The sequence below is a fragment of the Notothenia rossii genome (genome assembly GCF_949606895.1).
Source record: "Notothenia rossii genome assembly, chromosome: 3".
NCBI lineage: Eukaryota > Metazoa > Chordata > Actinopteri > Perciformes > Nototheniidae > Notothenia > Notothenia rossii.
In genome coordinates, this window is record NC_136901.1 from 54,956,761 (window position 1) to 54,976,558 (window position 19,798).

The 19,798-nt window shown below is 42.8% G+C and overlaps 1 long non-coding RNA gene across 1 annotated transcript; it reads left to right on the plus strand.

Moving 5' to 3' along the window:
• The first annotated feature begins 1,020 nt into the window (after positions 1-1,020).
• LOC307034390 lies at positions 1,021-14,372 on the plus strand. The gene is made up of 4 exons (XR_013806877.1): positions 1,021-1,360; positions 7,808-7,884; positions 12,586-12,742; positions 13,413-14,372. It is a non-coding gene; the product is annotated as an uncharacterized lncRNA (long non-coding RNA).
• Positions 14,373-19,798: the final 5,426 nt, after the last annotated feature.

Here is a 19,798-nt window from a genome sequence, read left to right on the forward strand (position 1 = left end):
GTTGGTGCAGTCTATAAATGTCTTTGTGGATAGTGAGACCAGTTCGTTTAGCATGTCTTTCGAGCTGGCGACCATTCGTTTTGAGGCAACGGAGATGATCGGTGTACCAGGGGGCCGAGTGAGTGAAAGAGACATACTTGGTTCTTATTGGAGCGAGTTGGTTGAGACAGGAGGAGAGAGCATTTGTGTAGGTGTTGACCAGGTCAGTAGGGGAAACATTCTGGGTGACGGTGGAGTCAGGGATGGTGTCAGCCAGTAGGGAGGAGAGGGAGGAGGGGTGTATGGACTTGATATTCCGGAATTGTATGGTGCGCTTCTGCTTGATGAGGGGGGTTGGGGTTAGGATGTCCATGATGAGGGCCAGGTGATCGGAGATGGTGAGGTCATAGGTGGTCCGGTTGCTGATGGCGATGCCAGTGGTGCAGATCAGGTCCAGTGTGTGACCTTTTTTATGGGTGGGAAAATCAACATGTTGTGTGATATTGAAATAGTTGAGTATGTCCAGGAGTTCTGTAGCAGTATTGGAGTCGTTTGAGTCGACATGAATATTGAAATGACCAAGTAATAATACAGATTGAGAGATAGAGCAAAGTTGTGTGAGGAATTCAGCAAGATCCGAGGGGAAAGCAGGGTTTGGTTTGGGGGGACGGTAAATGACTGCTGTAACCAGGGGTTTTGGACCAGACAGTTTAAATGCAAGGAGTTCAAATGAGGAGGGGCAAGGGATGTTTATTGCAATTGTTTTTATATTATTTCTTAGAATTGTGGCAATTCCACCTCCACGCCCATGGTGGCGTGGTTTTTCAACAGTGTATCCTGGGGGTGTTGTCTGCTTGAGGGAGAAGTATTCCTGTGTTTTTTGCCAAGTTTCTGTGATACAGAGAAAGTCCAAATTATTGTCAGTGATGAATTCATTGAGAATGAGACCCTTGTTGTTTAGAGACCGGGTGTTAAACAGAGCAAGTTTAAGATGAGGTTGAGTTTAAACAGGCTGGGGTGCTTTGGGAAGGGGGCGTAGGCAGGCAGAGTGCACGTGTTGGTTGTTGTGAGGATGACATGGAGGGGGTGTGTCAGTGCGCGCAGCAGGCCAGATGGATGAGATGGAATGACCGGACCGGGAGTAAACAAACTTTCGTCCGGAGCGTCGGTGAATGTATTTGGGTCGTTGTAGCAGTCCCTGTTCACTGATGGCGGAGATCATCGTCGGGCATGGTGGAGTGGATGTGTGCTTTAGCTGGAGTAGTTCCGCGATGGAGTATGACAGAGTCATGTCGGCCGGGAAGGATGCAGCTCACAACAAACCTCTTGAGAGGATTAATGTCAGACAGCAGGAAAGCACACATCATGGCAGGTGATCGGGGTGAGTAGCGAAGTTTCTGTTGACAATCAGTGATTTTGCGGGAGTCAGTTGAATGAAGGCTAAGAGACGAAAAGAAGGAGAGCGGTCCAATGCTAGTGTTAGCATGTAGCCACCCGGTGACTGGAGGTTGGCTAGCTGTAGAGGTAGCGGTCACGGCTACTAGGGCTTTCCGCACCGGGACAGCTAAAACATTTTTTTCCCTCCGTAGCTGTGTTGTGCAGAGACGAGGGTGTCCAATGTTAGTGGCCAGCTGACGGCAGGGAGTTGACGAGATTGTTGACGGCCAACGGCTGGAGGCTGGTAGCAAACGGGTTAGCAGGCAAGGGTCCGGTACTCGCGAAAAAGCAAATAGGTAACGGAAAACTACTTGAACAAAGTAGAGATTCAGTTGGAGCCAATATTGACAGATGTTATAACTAACCGATGTATAAAGAAAAATCTGATCAAGTATGTTCAAACACAAACTGAAAGTAGGATAGCGGTGGAGAAGCGGCGAACAAACCACGCCAGCGTCCTCTCCTGTCGGCCTAATTATGAAAATTATTATATAAGAATGTAACTGAGTTGAGAGAATAGTCAGGGGATTTGGGTGATGGGAGACACATCTATGGAATCACAATTTCAATAGCTTACCATTAAATGACAGAAACCTGTCTGTCTGTGATGTTTTACAAATCAGATATTAATGTGTAGAAGTAAAACATGAGAAATAGTATAACAATATCTTGTAAAATTATGTAAAAACATGAATAAAACTAGTAAACTACACATCTTCAGATGTTATACATACATAAGTGTATAATACAAAGTTATTATTAGTATGCTGTGTGTACCTTGTGTGGTTACCCTAGTGGTTAAAGCATGTTATTGAATTATTTTTGTTGAATAATGTTATTTGATGAAAAAAATATTATACATACTTTCATATGGGGAAAGTAGAAGGTCAATGATAGAAATATAGAATATAAAAAATCAAGAAGATACTGTAAGTGATCTCTACAATAAAACAGTTTAGTGCAGGATGTACAAAGATATTAATATGAGGATGTGCAAAACAGACAAACTAAGTAACCTTTATTAACACATTAAAGAATACTTTAGGTTAAGGTCTTCTTTCAAACAAGAAAAAAGCTTTGGGGGTATATATCTACAGATAAATATTAAGCCTGACAAAGTACTTAACGTCTTGCTTTCCTGCAATGTTAACTATGTTGAAGCACTTATTTTAACTGATATTATACACATTAATTATACTCTTATGTATGTAGATAGTATAAGAAATGTGCAGAATTCGATAGTTTAATGGTGGAGGTATACACACATATTGATAGATGTCTTGTTGAGGAACCTCTGACCCAAGTTTTTCATTCATTGCATAACTAAACTGTAGTTGTGTATATGATGTCAATAAACCTTAGAAAATCTTGAAAGGGATGTGCAAAATAGCCATTATACAGTCTTTAATTAACTATTAGAGGATAACGAGTAATGAATATACTTTATAAAGATCTGCAGATAAATGTTTAGTCTTCTCAAGCACCAACTATCAAATATCTCTCCTAATTGTTGGCAGTAGACAATCACCTTTCCCTGAATTGTACGTGTAACTAAAGTCTGCTTTAAGGGTTGTTTATATTTCACATCATTAATCAGAAACTGCAAAGTAACTAAAATAAATGTAGTGGAGTAAAAATACCAGGTTAACCTCTGAATTGTAGTGGAGTAGAATTACAAAGTAACAATGAGCTGTCATGTGGGTATATATTAATGCTGCCCATTATGGATACAAGCGATTTTCACCCATTTAGTAGGCCTACTTACATGTTTTAAATGTGTACACACCAATGTGTTTCGTATCGGGGGCTCTGAGGCCCCCCCTCCTGCTCCACGTGTCCTTTTGTGAGTTGTCTTAAAAGAAGGAAAACTCAAAGCACCAGGATAAACTTATAACAAATATGCTGATTTAATGGCAACAGACACAAAGATACAACACAATCACGAAGTAATCCGGATTACTCCAGCTCTGGTTCCCCCCGCTGGGAGGACTTACCACCTTGACAGCGTGAGGAAGAAGAGAGCGAACTAAAGACTTCACAGAGCCATATTGTAGTTACAGTGGGAGGAGTTATGCAGAGAGATTCAAGAAGGTTTTTTTTTATTGGTGTACAAATACGACGGCCTCGTCGCAGCCAATCAGCGCGAGCCAGCCAGGAGACCCGGAAACAAGAGTCTCTAACATTTGAGGCGAAACAGATACCTTCGGTGTCCGGCACGAACCTGCTCCAAATAACAAGTTTGTTTTTATCTTATCTTACATCTTGCAGCCAGCACACACACATTCCCCTCCCCCCTGCCCTTTTTATTCTCCTGCAATGCAAAACTGCTCTTTCTCCTACAGAGTAATTAAACACATTGAAACTAACTACTCCACAATGTTTGTAGCAATTCAGTCCTCACAACATGAAAGAAGAAAACAGAGAGAAATCAATATAAAATACAAACACGGATACAGTTCAGCAATAATCACATATTTACTGCAATAGACACACACTTCTTGAAACATCTTTATCCTGCAGCACCACATGAATATCCCATGTCTTTCTTTATTAAAAGCTACAATTCATATGTCTTAAGTCCTGGTCTCATGACATCAATAGAATTAGCCGACTAACAGAAGTTAATTGTTCTGGTAGCTTAAGGCCCAAGGCCTCTTTTAGGGGTCTACAGGAAATGGATCATTAATTTAACAAGACTTTAACTGCATTATATCTGAGGAAAATGTATCTTTGGGAATTCCCCTGTTAATTGCAAAGACCATTGATGATTAACCAAGACTCATGGGCCTTTCCTGATATCTGGGAACTGTAACAGGACTAATCTTTTCACTCAAGGCAGAAGTCACAGGTTATACTAAAAATGGGACATTATTCAAATGAATATACCAGAAATACACCTTATTGAACTTTCTGCTATTAACATTTTACTTTGATGCGTCAAATAAAGCCTCATCGCCTAAACCTCCAGGGCTGTACACAGTTTAACACTGTCAACTTCTAATTTTGGGAAAAACAAAAACATCTTTTAAAACTACAATTCCCAGTAGAGACGTGCCATAGAGAACATGTTGCGAAACACAATAGCCAGCTTGTGTAGTTCTGGGGGGGCGTTCAAGTCCAGTTTTGAATAGTCTGCCGTGGTTTCGTTCCATTTCAAAGAGCTTGACGCTCGGGGTAACCTTGGTGCACTGCCACTCCAACATCCAATCCCAGATCTTGAAGATTAATCACGGGGTTTGTCAACGGGACTCTAGTCCCAAACGATAGCAGGGGATTATGGTTAGTGTAGTGTCTTCAGCCATCCTAAACTGATTTTTTTTTCAGATATCATATTGCATTAACAACACCACATCTGGCGTCACAGATCTTCTGTTACTGTCCTTTCTTCTTAGAGGAAGTACAGAAACACGTAACTCTGGATTTGTTTTAATATTTGAGGTGCAATAAACGACAGCAGCTTTTTGGCTTGTTAAAACGATTATTTTCTGCCTCGCTCATGAGAGTAACAGCGGGCGAAATTACAGCCTCGCCTACTGATTTCAAATGTGTGCTCTAAAATGATATTTATAAATGACTATTATCATTATTATAAGCAAGACAATAAATGGCAAAGATATGTAGAAAATAAACGTATTTAAGATACGTGCATAAGAAACGTAACGTGGGAGAAAATATGTTTCTAGAAGATATAAACGTAATTGAGAATGCAATTTAGTTCTGTGGGAACGTAATTTTTAGGAGACAGGGTTGGTTATGGCTGTCAGCAAATCTATTCAACAAAAATGCCATTTAAAAAATATAGTTGATTCATTTTGTATTCACTATTCCAGCCACAGGCCTGTGTTAAAGGAATGCCACAGTCTGACTGGTGCTCACAAAGGCCCATTCATGATCAACAGACAGGCCCAACACCCAGTCTTGCATAAGAAGAGGAAGTAGAGGCCTTCCTCGCTGAGGAATGGAAAAAAGCTTTATTTATATCCACATTGGAATACCACAAAGATAAAGCGTAATCTTCATAAGTGCATTCATATCGCAAGACGTTTGTGATTTCATCTGGATCTTGCGTGTTTCGCATGAAACCGGCCATTAATTCAAACTTTTGCCCACTGACCAATGTGTGTCTGTTCAATGACTAAACTGAATACTTCAATTTTTTTTTTTTTTTTAAATCTTTACACTGGAGCCAATTGGAAACTTAGTTGTTTATTCAGGTGCATTCAGAAATGGTGTTACATTGTGATTTTCACAACTTTTTTGCCAAATGGCTCCCTAAAACTAGACCAGCACTTTACCAAAGCAAAGCACTAATACTACTTTTAAAGCACTTTTTTCAAGTGCACAATCCTTATTGTGCACTTGACTTTCCTCACTGTCTATCACATACATGCAAAGATGTCTAATAAAGTTTTAAAAGGATATATATTAAGGTTGTATATTAGATAATGTATGTGTTTGTTGTCTGTTGCCGTGGCTGTTTTGTTTTGTTGTGAGCACTGAGGCAAATTCTAAGTTGTATGGCAATAGATGATTGAATCTTGATCTAATCTAGCATCTGTGCGGTCTGACGTTTCTATACCGAATAAAAATCCTGTATTTGACTTATCAATTATATTGTTACCACTTCACCAAGATGATTAAATACATCACTTCCTGTGAACAAGAGGCAAAACCCATGTCAAAGACAGGTTTTGGTCCATAGAATATCTCAGTTTTTGCCTTCGCCATCTTCATTTCTTGACACAAGCGGGTGGAGCTACAACAAAACTGTAATCAAGCACTTTTGTATGCAACAAAATTGTTACAATTAAAACCCAAAATATAGTTTTGTAGCAACCTATCAAGTCTTAGTTGTGCTATGGTGGAGGCCCTCAAGCATTTGTTTCTTTTAACCTCCGGAGGTAAGAAATCAAGTCAGGAGAAGGGTCATTTTCTCATTGACTTCCGTACAATTTGAGGCCTTTTGGAACTGGTGAAGTTGCCCCCTACTGGATATAAGAGGGAATGCAATTTGGGGGAAAAACATTTGAGTCAAGGAGGGTGGTGCGTGCAACTCTTTTTTGTCACCTGTAATAGACAATATGTCGGACTATCGAAAGATTTCTGAATCTCATTTAGGTATTTCTGGGTTATTTTAGTTGAAGTTCTTTTTTTGGTAAGCAATAATTCCTCTTGAATTGTTCAGCATGATTCTGGGTCCCCACCCTTTCACTCAGGATTTTGACAAAAGAGATGTGAAAATCACGTGGTAATGTCTATTAGTCCCTAATTAATTGTTTCTTCATCCCTGTATTTTGAACTTTGAGGTAAATGGCTATTTCACAACTACATTTTATAAGTGTAGGATGTTTGTTCTCAATCTTTCTTCTTCTTCAAAAGATTCTGCTGGAATGCATGTGTCCGATGGAATCTTTGGAATAAAACCAGTCCAATGGTTTGATGAAGAGGTACATTCATAAATGTTGCAACCGTGGCAGAGGAGTGAAAATAAGCGGTCCAATCCCCACCCCCGCAGTGAACATATCGAAGAGTCCTTGAACAATATACTTAACCTTAATTGCTCCCGTAGGCAAATGTAAAACGCTTAGGAAAAAGTGCTAACGTTATATCATTTGTATTAGTGATATCTTTCAACTCTGAATTACCATGTCCTTTGATATACATTTTATTTGCATTGGATACAATATTATAACAAATAAAAAACATTATTCGAACATTTTGTACACTGCCAGTACAAAATGTTCAACTTAAATCAATGTTGTAGCAAAATGTTCCCTTTTATAAAAACCTAATTTTCTGACTTTCAGCAGGATTACGGGCCCAAATTCATGGGTCATATTTTTGGAGCAGATCTGAATAGAATGGCTGCATTTTAATGAATGGAATTAGCCTGGTCCGAGGTCTGCTCTTGAGGGTTGTTCTGTGATTCGATCCCCTGCAAGTTCTCCTCCTGGTGATTACAGCATGATTAACACTATTGAAAAAAAAGAAGTTTATATTGAAAAAGTTAAAGCTTTGCTGTAAGTGGATTACATCACTCCCTGTATTGGAACAAAACATTGATTATGTCATCCAAACCACACTGTTAGTTTTGTATCCCACATGCATAAGCCCTTGCAATTTAGGGATATATGAACAGAAACTGTGCAGAGCTTTATATTTTAATGAAATTGTTCTTTAAAGAAACATTCATCCCCTTTTTGAAGCGCTCTGTAGTAAAATAAGTATGAGCTACATAATGAGGAACCAGTGCATTTTCAATGTGTTGCAATTTTTCAAGGAGCTTTTCAAAAATAGCGTCTTTTCAGCGTCATTTTACCACCTGTAACTTGTTATAACTTTGCTGCGTATTTGGCCTACTGTCTAAGTAGTTATGTTTCTTGGCTCTTAGATCCTTGCGGAAAGAGGCAGCACAGAGTTCGACACCTGGAGGAGAGGAGAGTGTTTCTGAATGTGTGACTACTGAAGGTATTTTATGTAAAGTTAACGTGTTTTATTTGAATAAGGTGTTTTGTTACTTTTCGGTGTTAAGTAAAGCTAAGCATGTGTTTTACAAGCTTTTACAAGTATGTTAGCAAGCTCTGTTTCGTGAAATGCTGCTAAATAATGTATTGGTTTGCTTGCTGTCTGTATAATGATGTTGTAGTCATCTCTGTATTATAGCAGTTTTACAAAAACACAGACATGTTTAAAGACTGGCTGGTTAACAGAGTAGTATTGAGCAGACATATTTGTATTGGGGGAGGTTGAGATCAAAACAAAGAGGCTAAATAAGATAAACAAAGGAGATTTTATTAAAGTATTTTGCCAATAAACAGTTGCACATATAACTTGTGGCCGACTTTAGCAAATATATGTAATGTAATGTAATAAACATAGAATCCAAGATCGCTTTCCTGAACCCAATCACGTAGTTGTTTTGCTTTTACGGCCATGTTTTTTGACTGATCTTTCTAATTCCTTTAGATAAATGGGTATATCCCTCTCTACATGCTTTGTATCAAATGTGGTGTTGAGAAAGTCAAAATTGAAAACGTTTTAGTCTGCGAAGAATAGAGGGTTGGGTTTAGAGGTTTCTGTAAATTTTTTGTAGAGCAAATGAAGCCTGAACAATTGGACACACACCTTCTGAGCTATTGCGGGTTGAAATTGAAAAGTAATTGTTACGGGTGAGCGAAGCAAGCAGGACCCAAATGCAGATAACACTGAAAATACCATTATTTCAAGGATAACACGGACAAACAGAACACTCAACGTTGAACACAGTCACAGACAAACGACGAACCAACAATGACAGACAGAGAAAAACAGAACTTAAATACACACAGGACTAATCAAGGAAACAAGAGACAGGTGAAGAGGGAGGAGAAAACACAGGGGCACCAGGTGAACACAATCAAGAAAACAGGTAGGAGGGAACTGGTAGGAGGGAACACACACAGACAGGAAACCAAAGACAGATCTAAACAAGACAAAGCACAACGCAGACAGAAAACCAAAGACATATCTAGACAAGACAAAACACAACACAGACAGATCGTGACAGTAATATCCCCGATTAATTAGTCTGAAAATAATTAAAGCTGGTTATTATACTTGTTACGTTCTCCTAGATACAGCTGAGTGTATTTTCTCTGAGTCCTCTCCATATGTAAATAAGCACCTAAGACAAGACAGCAGGTACGTTTTTTTGTGCTATCTGGCTAGTTTTTTTTTAATGCAACCAATAATTCCTCAGAGAGATTCGACCCTCTTGGTCGCTGCTTTTCCCCGACTGCAGCAGAACAGTATCTTTGAGAAGGAAAACATGTTCGCCCATGGGAAACTTTTCCAACACTTTGGTGAATTGATGGTCCAGCCCCAAATGGCATGTGTATAATGGAGGTTTTCATATTGGATAACCCCTGACTGCACAAGCTGCCCTTGAAGCTGGTAATCTGGAATAAGCACACTTCTGAGAGATGTTTAGCATCACTCCTGCAACAACTTCATTTATCTGACTGTACTTCGTTGCCTAAAGGCAGCCAGGTGGTCCTGAGGGAACGTGCTTCAACAAAGCTCTGAATTAATAACCTCACCCTGTGTGTACCATCCATCCTTCCCTCAGCTCCCTGCTTGCATTCTGTTTCTCTGTGCCCGATTCATAGCTTTGAAAGTGCCCCTGAGGGGGGGGGGATGAAAACAGAGGTTTTATAATCTTGCCTCTGGTGCTGCCTCTGTGGGGAACTGCCTACTTGATTATGCCGGAGATGCACCTGCTCTTAACCTAATTTCCTTTTAACATCTGTGTGAAGGTTTTAAGTTAAGTACACAATCATGTGCGATTATGGCCCTCCTTTACACCTGGGAGTTCACTGCAGAGGAAAGATCCAGTTTGTGTATGAAGGATATTGTCACCATAGGCTTTTGAAGCCAATTTTAAATTCCCAAAGGAGACAAAGAGCAGAGCCAAACTTGGCGCTACCTGATGGACAGCCTAAACAGTCTAGTTCCAGATTGAGTTTTCTTGTATGAATACAGGAACCCCTGCCGTAAAAATGCCTTTTCATGTCAAAGTCCAGGTGCCTTGTAGGGAATTTTACCTTTTTACATCCATGGGGAACTTTACATTACTAATGTCCAGTTTGACACTAAAGCTACTGTCTAGGGCTGCCCTCAACTAAAGATTTTTAGTCGACCAATAGTCGTCAATTAAGGCGATTAGTCGACTAATCGTTGCACGTTTATGATACATTATGATTATAAATATATATATCTGTTTTTATTCTTTTTTTTCTCCCGAAATGATTTCAGTTTCAAAGGCTGATCAAGAGCGTTATTATAACAGCATGGTACGTTGTACTTCACATAACATATACAATAAAACTGTAATAATGAACTTTTGAAATATAAATTAATTGTAGAGAGCGCATAAGAGTGACAGCGCACGGACGCAGCGGTGTAAACAGCAGAAGCTACGGTAAGGATTAGTATTGTGTGTGGGAACTAGCAGCGAGCACACACATGGAACATTTAGTTTAAGTTTCTATTATTCATATCTGAATATAACAACCCAATACAGAGGAAACGGAAACACTGAAAATATGAGCGTCGGGGTACCACTTTACAATAAGACTACCTTTATAGAGGGTGTACGAATAGTTTGTAATTCATTTATTAATTAGGTTGTGAACACTTTATAAATCATTAATAAGCTTTTATAAGACATGAGATAAACAGGGCAACTGTGACCGGTTGCTTGCCAAATAGTGAGCCCACATTTATCTGTACTGCTAAGCATTATATTGGCTACCTAGCTTACTTCGTCTTCTTCATCAGCCAGCATCCTTGGTATCTGTTGTTCACTGACTTGATTCTCCCCCCCCTTCCATCTTGATGTTTCTTGGTATCTCTTATAACTCATTTATTAATGAGTTACTAACATTTATAACTCCCAAAAGGGAGTCTTATTGTAAAGTGTGAAACAAATGAACATTTATTAATGAGTTACTACCATTTATGACTACTGAAATGCTGCGTTGTTTTTAAGTGTAATACACATGTCCATTTATGAATGAGTTATAACATTCACGCTGAACTAATACACATTTTTCACATGAAATGTAAAGTAAGATGCAACAGAACCAAGCAAAACATTTTATTCACAAATGGTATTCAGACTGGAAAGGCTTTGTGTATATCCTTGAACAAGTGTCCAAGCAGTCTATCAGGATGAGCAGAGCCAAGTCAAGATGACCATTCGAGAACCTTGAGGTGTTCCTCCAACAAACTCTCTGTGCGGTTTCCTGACATGTCCTTTGACGGTCGACCAAGCTCTTTCTATATGTTGGGTATGACTGCCGTCTGGGGGTTCACAAACCACCTGCTGTGGTTTATGGTGTAGTGGTTGTACCCCATGTTACTCAGCACTCTCCTGTATGCCCTCCACTCAGCACTAATAATGCTACTTCGTGACTTAACATGCAGTCTAATCAGAGGGACAAAGTGGCATCTTGAACGTTTCTCAACTAATTTCAACACTAGTCTCCGTCTTTTGTCTTTGACTCCCACCATCCCAAAGACCCATTTCTTCCTTCTCCAGGTATGTCCAAAGCGTCCACGTGCATAGTAACAAAAAATAAATCATAACATCATCTTAATTAACAACAAAATGCACACAAACTACAGTAATAATTGTTGCACATCATGTTTAAAAATGCCATGCTTGTCTATTAGATGCATTGTATAACATAATTTAAGGATAATTATACAGCAATGGTCCATATTGATTTTTTATTATTTTTGTAATTCTCTTGTACAAGAAAGTCAAGTCTATAACTGCCGAACATAGGAACTGGGTACAGTACCTTCTCCCAGACCAAAATACTCAAATAAAATAGTTTACTTATATTATATTGAAGAGGGTGACAAATACACATACATTGTGCGCTTGTTTGTGTGTGCATGTCCATGTGCAGATTTGGGGAATAAATGTGCATCTGACAGATAGCTGGTTATTGGGTTAGCACAAAATAGTGGTTGTCTTTAAGTTCCTCATATATAAAACAAACTGGAAAGATAAGGTGTACAAACCTTTCACTGATGACGGAAGCAGCTCTCATCTATCACAACAAATTATTTGCGACCACCAAGACACTGTCTGCCCTTTCTTCTTTGCCTGTCCATTGCGCAAATACAGACCTCTTGAATGCGCATTCGAGAGGTCTGTAACTGTGTTCAATCTGTGTTATTCTGACACAGCAACATCTATATTGATTCTGACACTTCTACAGCCAACTCACATGTGTATCATTGATTTGATAGAAGATTATTCATATACTCCTTTTTAATTTTGAAGATATACTCATTCATTCTGGGCATGTCATTTTCAAGCCTGAGGCCTGAAAAATAGGCCCAGTGCTTGAGAGGATAATGAAGAGTAGTAGTTCTTCACAGTTGTTTTTTTATCAGCTAAGTTAATTCATTATTTCCGTTGCTAGCTAACAAGTACTGTGTGATTGGGATGCTTCAAAATACAACCTCTACCTATAAACTGTATAACTGGCTTTAGCTGTCAGGTAGCAGGACTTTAGTTTTTGGCTAGCTATATGACCGCTGGCCAGTTAATTATTTCACACATGAGGCTAACTAACTGGTTGTGCGTCTTGTAAACAATGTCTGTTTTTTTAGGCTCTGCCTCTGATCTAGCCCCTACTGCAACAGTGCTTCTCAACAAGGAGAAACAAGAAGTGAAACTTCTGAAAGTGAGGTTGGAGTGGCAGATGAAGAGAACGGAGGAGCTGAAAAAAGAGAGACTTTCTCCGTGCACAGTTGGCATCCTTCATATGTACAAAGCTAGCTTAAAGTCAGCAAAGCACTTTTATGGCATTATCATTGCAATACCATGTACTGGGGGGGATTTACAATATAATAGGTATAGCCAGGGTTCGAGTTATAAACTGAGCTCTATGGGGGTCTTTAAAACTAACGTGTGCGCACACACACACACACACACACACACACACACACACACACACACACACACACACACACACATTCACACAGCAGCAGCCTTCTACTTGCTACAAACTTAAATATGAAAAGGTTAAACTATGCACAGTTGCACACACACATCATCTTGGCTCGCACAGCTCACAGGCATAGATTGCACAATAATGTATTGTGCACCTTGGAGGTGCAGTTGGTGCTTATTATCATACAAGAGATGCGTAGTTCTTTTGGAAAACATGTTTTTCTTTTCGCCTATTTACCTCGTTAACATAAATAATATTCATTACATTGACACTTGCATTATTTGTGATTAAAATAATGGTTGTTGGTAATGTATTAGCGACCCCCACAGATGTAATATGTCACTGCGTCCATGGGAGCTCAGACCCTGCTTAAGGGAACTCAGCTCCCATTGGCTCCCACATAACTCGAACCCTGGGTATAGCTATTGTTACTGTGTTAAAGAAGTGTACAAATCACATTGATTCTTTATTTATATTTGTAAGGGAAAACAAAGAAAGAAGAACCAATGGACACAGTTGCTGTGAAGGATTCTGAAACCTCGGATTCATCCTCCACATCTTCATCCTCCTCTCCTTTATCCTCATCCTCATCTTCAACCCCAAGGAAGCGTAAGCACAATTAAAAAAAGAAGCACCTCAAGGGAGCCAATAAACAAAAGAAGGAGTGCAAGAAGCTTCGGCAGCGTGGTTAGCAAGACTTTTAACTAATTGTACAAGGAGAGTCTTATGCACTGGTGTAAGGACCGATGGTTTGGGCCACGGGCTGTGCACGTGAACACTTTGCCGGCTTTGGGACATGCTCCCCATCATAGCTCCTCTCGTGTAACCAATCAGAGAGTGAGCTTGGGAATGCTCGCGCTGGGGGACAGGCAGTGGCCATAGCACTGTGCATGAGTGTGGACGGTAAAGGAGAGACAGCCTGTTGATTGGATTGTATATCTTGTTTATTGTGTGCGTTCATATACTTGTAAGTATTTGTAAAGTCTGTTATTTATATTAACAAAACTTGTTGTAATGATCATAGTTAGTTACTACGAGTGATCATTTGTTTATGACGTGATATCTGAACGTGATGGATGTTGATTTATATAACGGGTCACGATACGAACGTGAGTGTATATAATTATTCCGAATGTTATCGCCGTACAGTTGTAGGCATTGGTAGTTAACTGTGTACTGTTTTCATGTTATAGTTGTAGTTGAATATATGCTTCTTTGAGTCTTTTGTGCCTGCTATTAGGTAACCTCATATGTGTGCTAGTATGCTACTAGTCTTATGTGGGTGTAATGTTGATATTTATCTTCAGTATCCTCTGTTTTCTTTCTTTTGCAGAACCACACACACACACAAACACACACATATACATATACAAACACACACACATACATCTTGTGCCCATATCCTTTTATTCACATAACTACAATAAATCCTCTTGGATTGTACATCTTCTCTTTTTTAATCAGATGCACCACAGCGGCTTCTAATATTATTTCTAAAACAACTAGTAACATGCAAATGTCACACAAAAAACATTCTCTGGTTGAGATCTATATTTAGGTTTTGATTTCAGTTGCTACTTACATTCTGAGGTGTAGAGTGGAAAGAAAGAAAGAATGCTAAGATGCATTGTGATTCATCGAGAATCGTTTTATAATTGAATCGCCGCACTTTGAATTATGATCGAATCATGAGGCCAGTGAAGATTCACAGTACTTTGGTCAATAAGCTGGTAAATGTTAATCATTGTAGTACAGATGTATACATTTGTGCAAAATCTTCAACACCTACAAGTACAATTGACTAGTCTGGAATTCTGTGCAGTGATGTGTTTTAATGATATGGCTCCTGTCTCCCCCGTCCCTGGGGCTGAGTGCCGGGCAGGAGTCCGACAACTCCTGCCCCGCCTCCCTCCACGGTTCACCGTTCGGTTCTCCCATCCCTCCTCTCCCCCGGACGGGGGAGACAGAGTCGGAGCAGGGTGCCAGCTTGGCGGCCGAACATGCTTTCCCCCTCTCCGTCACCATAGCGCTACCGGCGATAGGTGGCATCCTAAGGGAACTGCCGGAGATCATACGCAAGGCGGCCGCCTGCAGAGATCAACCCGTTCCCCTAGCTCAGGAGAGGTGTGCTCCGAACCGGAGTTTTTTCGCGGGTGCAGACGGTCAGGAGTGACCCGATCTGGCCACGCTTCCCGGCCATCAGGAGGTTCCAGGAGGGGGCGGCGGCGAACCCGAGGACCCTGAAGGCTCCGGTGGCCACATTTGTTCCCCTCACCAAGGTGGAACTCACATATGCTGGTTTCCCAACCACCCCATCTGGAGCCGAGCCTAACGGCGTTTTTTGGTGTAAGACAGGCCAACATAATCGCCGGACGGCGCCCTACGTTGAGCTCCCCCAGAGACCAGTATGTCGCCCGCCAGGCCGACCGGGTGCACCAGTGTGCCTTTCAGGCGGCGGCGAATACCATCGCGCTGCTCTCCAACTCTGTGGTGACACTGGTAGAGCGGTCCACCACAGAGGCAGAGGAAATCCGCAAGGCGGCCAGCACGGCGCGTCAGTCGCTGTCTCCCAGGCAAGGATTTCCTCGTGGGTGACACAGATCCAGCGCCACCTCTGGCTGCAGCAGGCGTCTGTTACGGAGACGGCCAGAAAAGTGCTACTGGACGCTCCAATCAGCCCGGACAGGCTGTTAGGACCCCAGTTCCACGCCATGGTGGAGTCCATGAAGACGACCGCGGAACAGGCGGACAGCATTCGTCAGCATGTACAGCTGGCTCCAGCCTGCTGAGCACCCACAGCGGCACCAACGCCCGCAGCAGCCGCGGCGTCCACGCCGGCCACAGGAGGCCGCAAGCGGAGAGACGCCCTCAGCAACCGCCTCGGCGTCAGACTCGCCCTTCGGCGACTGCAGGGGCTCCGTCCCACGTCTCCGCTTCCCCGCCACCCCAGAGACAGGGTCTCCCGGCGGCGAGTCAAAGGGGAGTGAGGCTCCTCCGCTCCTGGTCTGCTCCGCGAGAGCCTCCGAGGAAGCAGAGCCGGTAATTAAGCCAGCTGCCACTAATCTGTTGATTAAGTACACAGCCCCCTGCAGAAGCCTGCTGGTTTTAACCTATCGGTTAATAACCTGCAGAGCTCGCGGCATTCCTCTGTCCGAGATACGCCTCCTACACACGGTCATAATAACCCATGAGCGCCGTTATAACGCCTCATGTGGACAGCACTGCACACACCTCCTCTCATCCCCTGACCGTGTACACGCCTCATGATGACAGCCGGAGTGAAACGCAGCGTGTGGAGGCTTCCTCGCTGCTCTTTCGCCTCACGGGCAGCGGCGGCGATGGCAATGGCGTGCGGCTCGTTACCTTGACGACCATTACAGCACATCACAGAGAAGCCAAAACGGGGGAATGAGCCGTATTCCAGGCTGAGTTCCCCCAGCGGCAGCGCTCGCAGCGCCAAGGCGTCAGGGCTCGCTGCAGAAGACTGCTGGTTTTAACCTATCGGTTAATAAACTGCAGAGCTCGCTAATTAAGCCGGCTGCCACTAATCTGTTGATTAAGTAGACAGCAGGGCTCGCTGCAGAAGCCTGCTGGTTTTAACCTTGGTTAATAACCTGCAGAGCTCGCGGCATTCCTCTGTCCGAGATGCGCCTCCTACACACATCATAATAAACCCATGAGCGCCGTTATAACGCCTCGTGTGGACAGCACTGCACACACCTCCATTCATACCCTGAGCGTGTACACGCCTCATGATGAGAGCCGGAGTGAAACGCAGCGTGTGGAGGCTCCCTGGCGTGGCTCGTCGCCATGACGACCACAGAACATCTCGAGCATGTGCGCCCACTCTCAGAGTGTTTCTAAGAGTGGCAGCGCGTGTGTCTGATGGACAGATGGATGAGCAGGCTGATCAAGCAGAGGGTACACTCTGCAGTTCGCCTCCCCCCCCCACAGTTCAATGGGATACAGGAAACACTCCTGTTATCCCAGGAACAGTCTTGCGCTCCATTCAGAGCTGCTGGAACTCCTGTTGAAAAAGGATATTTCCAGGGTTCCTCAAAGGGAGGAAAATCAGGGGTTTTCACTCCCGTTATTTTTCTAATCCCGAAAAAGACTAGGGGAATGAGACATCCTCGATCTGTCAGTATTCCACATGCTGACGATCAAACAGGTGCTGGAATGTGTTCACCAGGACGACTGGTTCACTTCCACCTGAAGGATGCATACTTCCACGTACCCATCCTCCCAAAACACAGGAAATTCCTGCGTTTTCTCATTTCAGGGAATATCAGACCAGACAATCGTCTGCCGTTCGGATATTTCCTGGCTCCTCGAATTTTTGTGTAGAGAAGGCTGGAGCCACTACACAGAGGAGGGATGAGAGTGTGGTTTTCTCTGGACGACCTGCTATTTGCTGGCTCGCTCCAGAGAGGAAGTCGCTTTACAGACTGTACATCTCGTATCGCATCTGTCAAAGCCTGGGTTTCATAATGAATTGGAATAAGAGCTGTCCTCTTCCCTCTCAGATATCCATTTATCCGGGAGTGGAATTAAACTCAGCCAGCATGAGAGCGCGGCTCTCATGCTGGTTGAGTTTAATTAGACAACAGGCCACGGCTATGGAAGCAGCCTACCTCAATCGCCAGGGAGGAGTACGATCTGCGCAGCTTCTGAACGCAGCCAGGCGGCTGCTGTTCTGGGCGCGCACACACGTTGCTCTCATCAGAGAAATGTATATTCCCGGTGAATTGAACAGAGGGGCTCGCAGAGAGCAGCAGCCATTTTATGCGAGGAGTACGGAGACTCAGACCTGTGTCACGCCCACTGGCGCCTCAGTGGGATTTGGCTTTGGTGTTACACGCACTAAAGCAAAGCCCCATTTGAACCTTTAGACCAGGTTCCCCTTAAACTGTTATCAGCCAAAGCAGTATTACTTTTGGCTCTATCAGCGAAAAGGGTGAGTGATTTGTCTGCTCTCTCTGTGGCTCCCTCAGGCCTCCGGATCCAAGGACATGGAAGTTCAGCTGTTTTACGCCCTAACCCGGCTTCATGCCTAAGGTCATCACAAGCTCTTTTAGAGTCGAGAGTGATCACCTTGAATGGCTTCTTTCCCCCTCCTCACAGGTCGGAGGAAGAAGCCGCGTCTCATCTCCTCTGTCCTGCTAGAGGTGCGAAGGCTGCCTTGCGCCATTCTCAGCGCCTGTTTGTGCACTATAGAGAGCGCTCGATCGAGCAACCTCTGTCTGCACAACGGCTGTCACACTGGCTGTGTGAAGCTGTGTCACAGGCATATGTCTCCTCTGGGGTGGAGCCCCCGGAGAACATCAATGCGCACTCCACCAGAGGAATGTCCTACTCCACGGCTTTGCACGGAGGAATGTCAGTGGAAGACATTTGCACTGCTGCATCTTGGTCTTCCCCCTGTTCATTTATTCAATATGATTTGAGAGATGTCTCCCATTCCTCTCTGACACACCCTGTACTATCTTGTCAGAGTGAGTGACGTCAGGGATCCAGCTGTGCGCCTCTCTCCTGCCTCTCGGCACGCGGAGAGCGGCCCTTTTTCCCTCTTATGAGAGGGATGTTTCCTTTTTTTTCCTCTGACACATTTTGTACGTAGTGTCTTGTCAGAGTGAGTGATGTCAGGGATCCAGCTGTGCGCTCTCCTGTCTGTCTACATGCAGAGAGCTGCTGTTCCCCCTCTTTTTGTCACTGGGCAAAGTATGACCTTAGTCTCTACTTTTTCACAGCGGCAGGTATGTATTGTTCCCAGCCTTCGTCCCCTCATGGAAAATATTCATGTTATGCTATATTCCAGGGACGGTGGTGCGCCATTACGCATGGCGCAATAGGCATGGGTTATTATCTGAGCAGGTGTGTCTGTGCTTCTAGTACCGGGCGGACCCAGTGGGGCGCAGACTACATCATGCTTCGCCCTTAACCCAATAGCGATAGCCTTAGAGGGCGAAGCCATATACGAAATAGAACTGAAGTTACCTACTGTAACTCCAACTTCTATGAGTATTGGCGTAGCCCTCTAAGTGCTGGGCCCCACTGGCTCCACGAATAGCTGAAGAAAAGTTATTTTGTATGGGAGCAGATTGTCCGAGGGTGGGGCCCACCTTGCGGGTGGGCGTGGACTACAAGTGTTTCAGTGCTGCGCGGGTGCGCAGGGGGATTACCCAATAGCGAGCCTTAGAGGGCTATGCCAATACTCATAGAAGCTGGAGTTACAGTAGGTAACTTCAGTTTTTATTTGTTCAGTTAAAGTTAGCATATAGTTTTTATTTCTGTTGTCTTTCTGTGTATTTTGTGCATGTGTTATTGTTGGTTGTTCTAAATGTTTTTTTTTTTGTGGTGATGTGTTTCACAATAATAAATGGTAGTAACTCATTAATAAATGGTGATTTGTTTCACACTTTACAATAAGGCTCCCTTTTCGCAGTCATAAATGTTAGTAACTCATTAATAAATGAGTTATAAGAGATGCCAAGAAACATGAAGATGGAAGGGGGGGGAATCAACTCTGTGAACAACAGATACCAAGGATGTTGGCTGATGAAGAAGACAAAGTAGCCAATATAAGGCTAAGTCATCTTGCCAAATAGTGAGCCTGTGTTGATGTGTGAAAACTATGTTAGAACTGGTTTATAAATGGTTCTTAATGATTAATAAAGTATTTACAACCTAATTAATAACCTAATTATAAACCCGTTATGAATCCTTTATAAGGGTAGCCTTATTGTAAAGTGGCACCAGCGTCGACCACCTCACTAATAAATGTCTCATACAAGATCACATCCTAGATAGGGGGATTGACTTAATGTGTCTTACTGAGACCTGGCATCAGCCAGAGGCCTTTTCAGTCC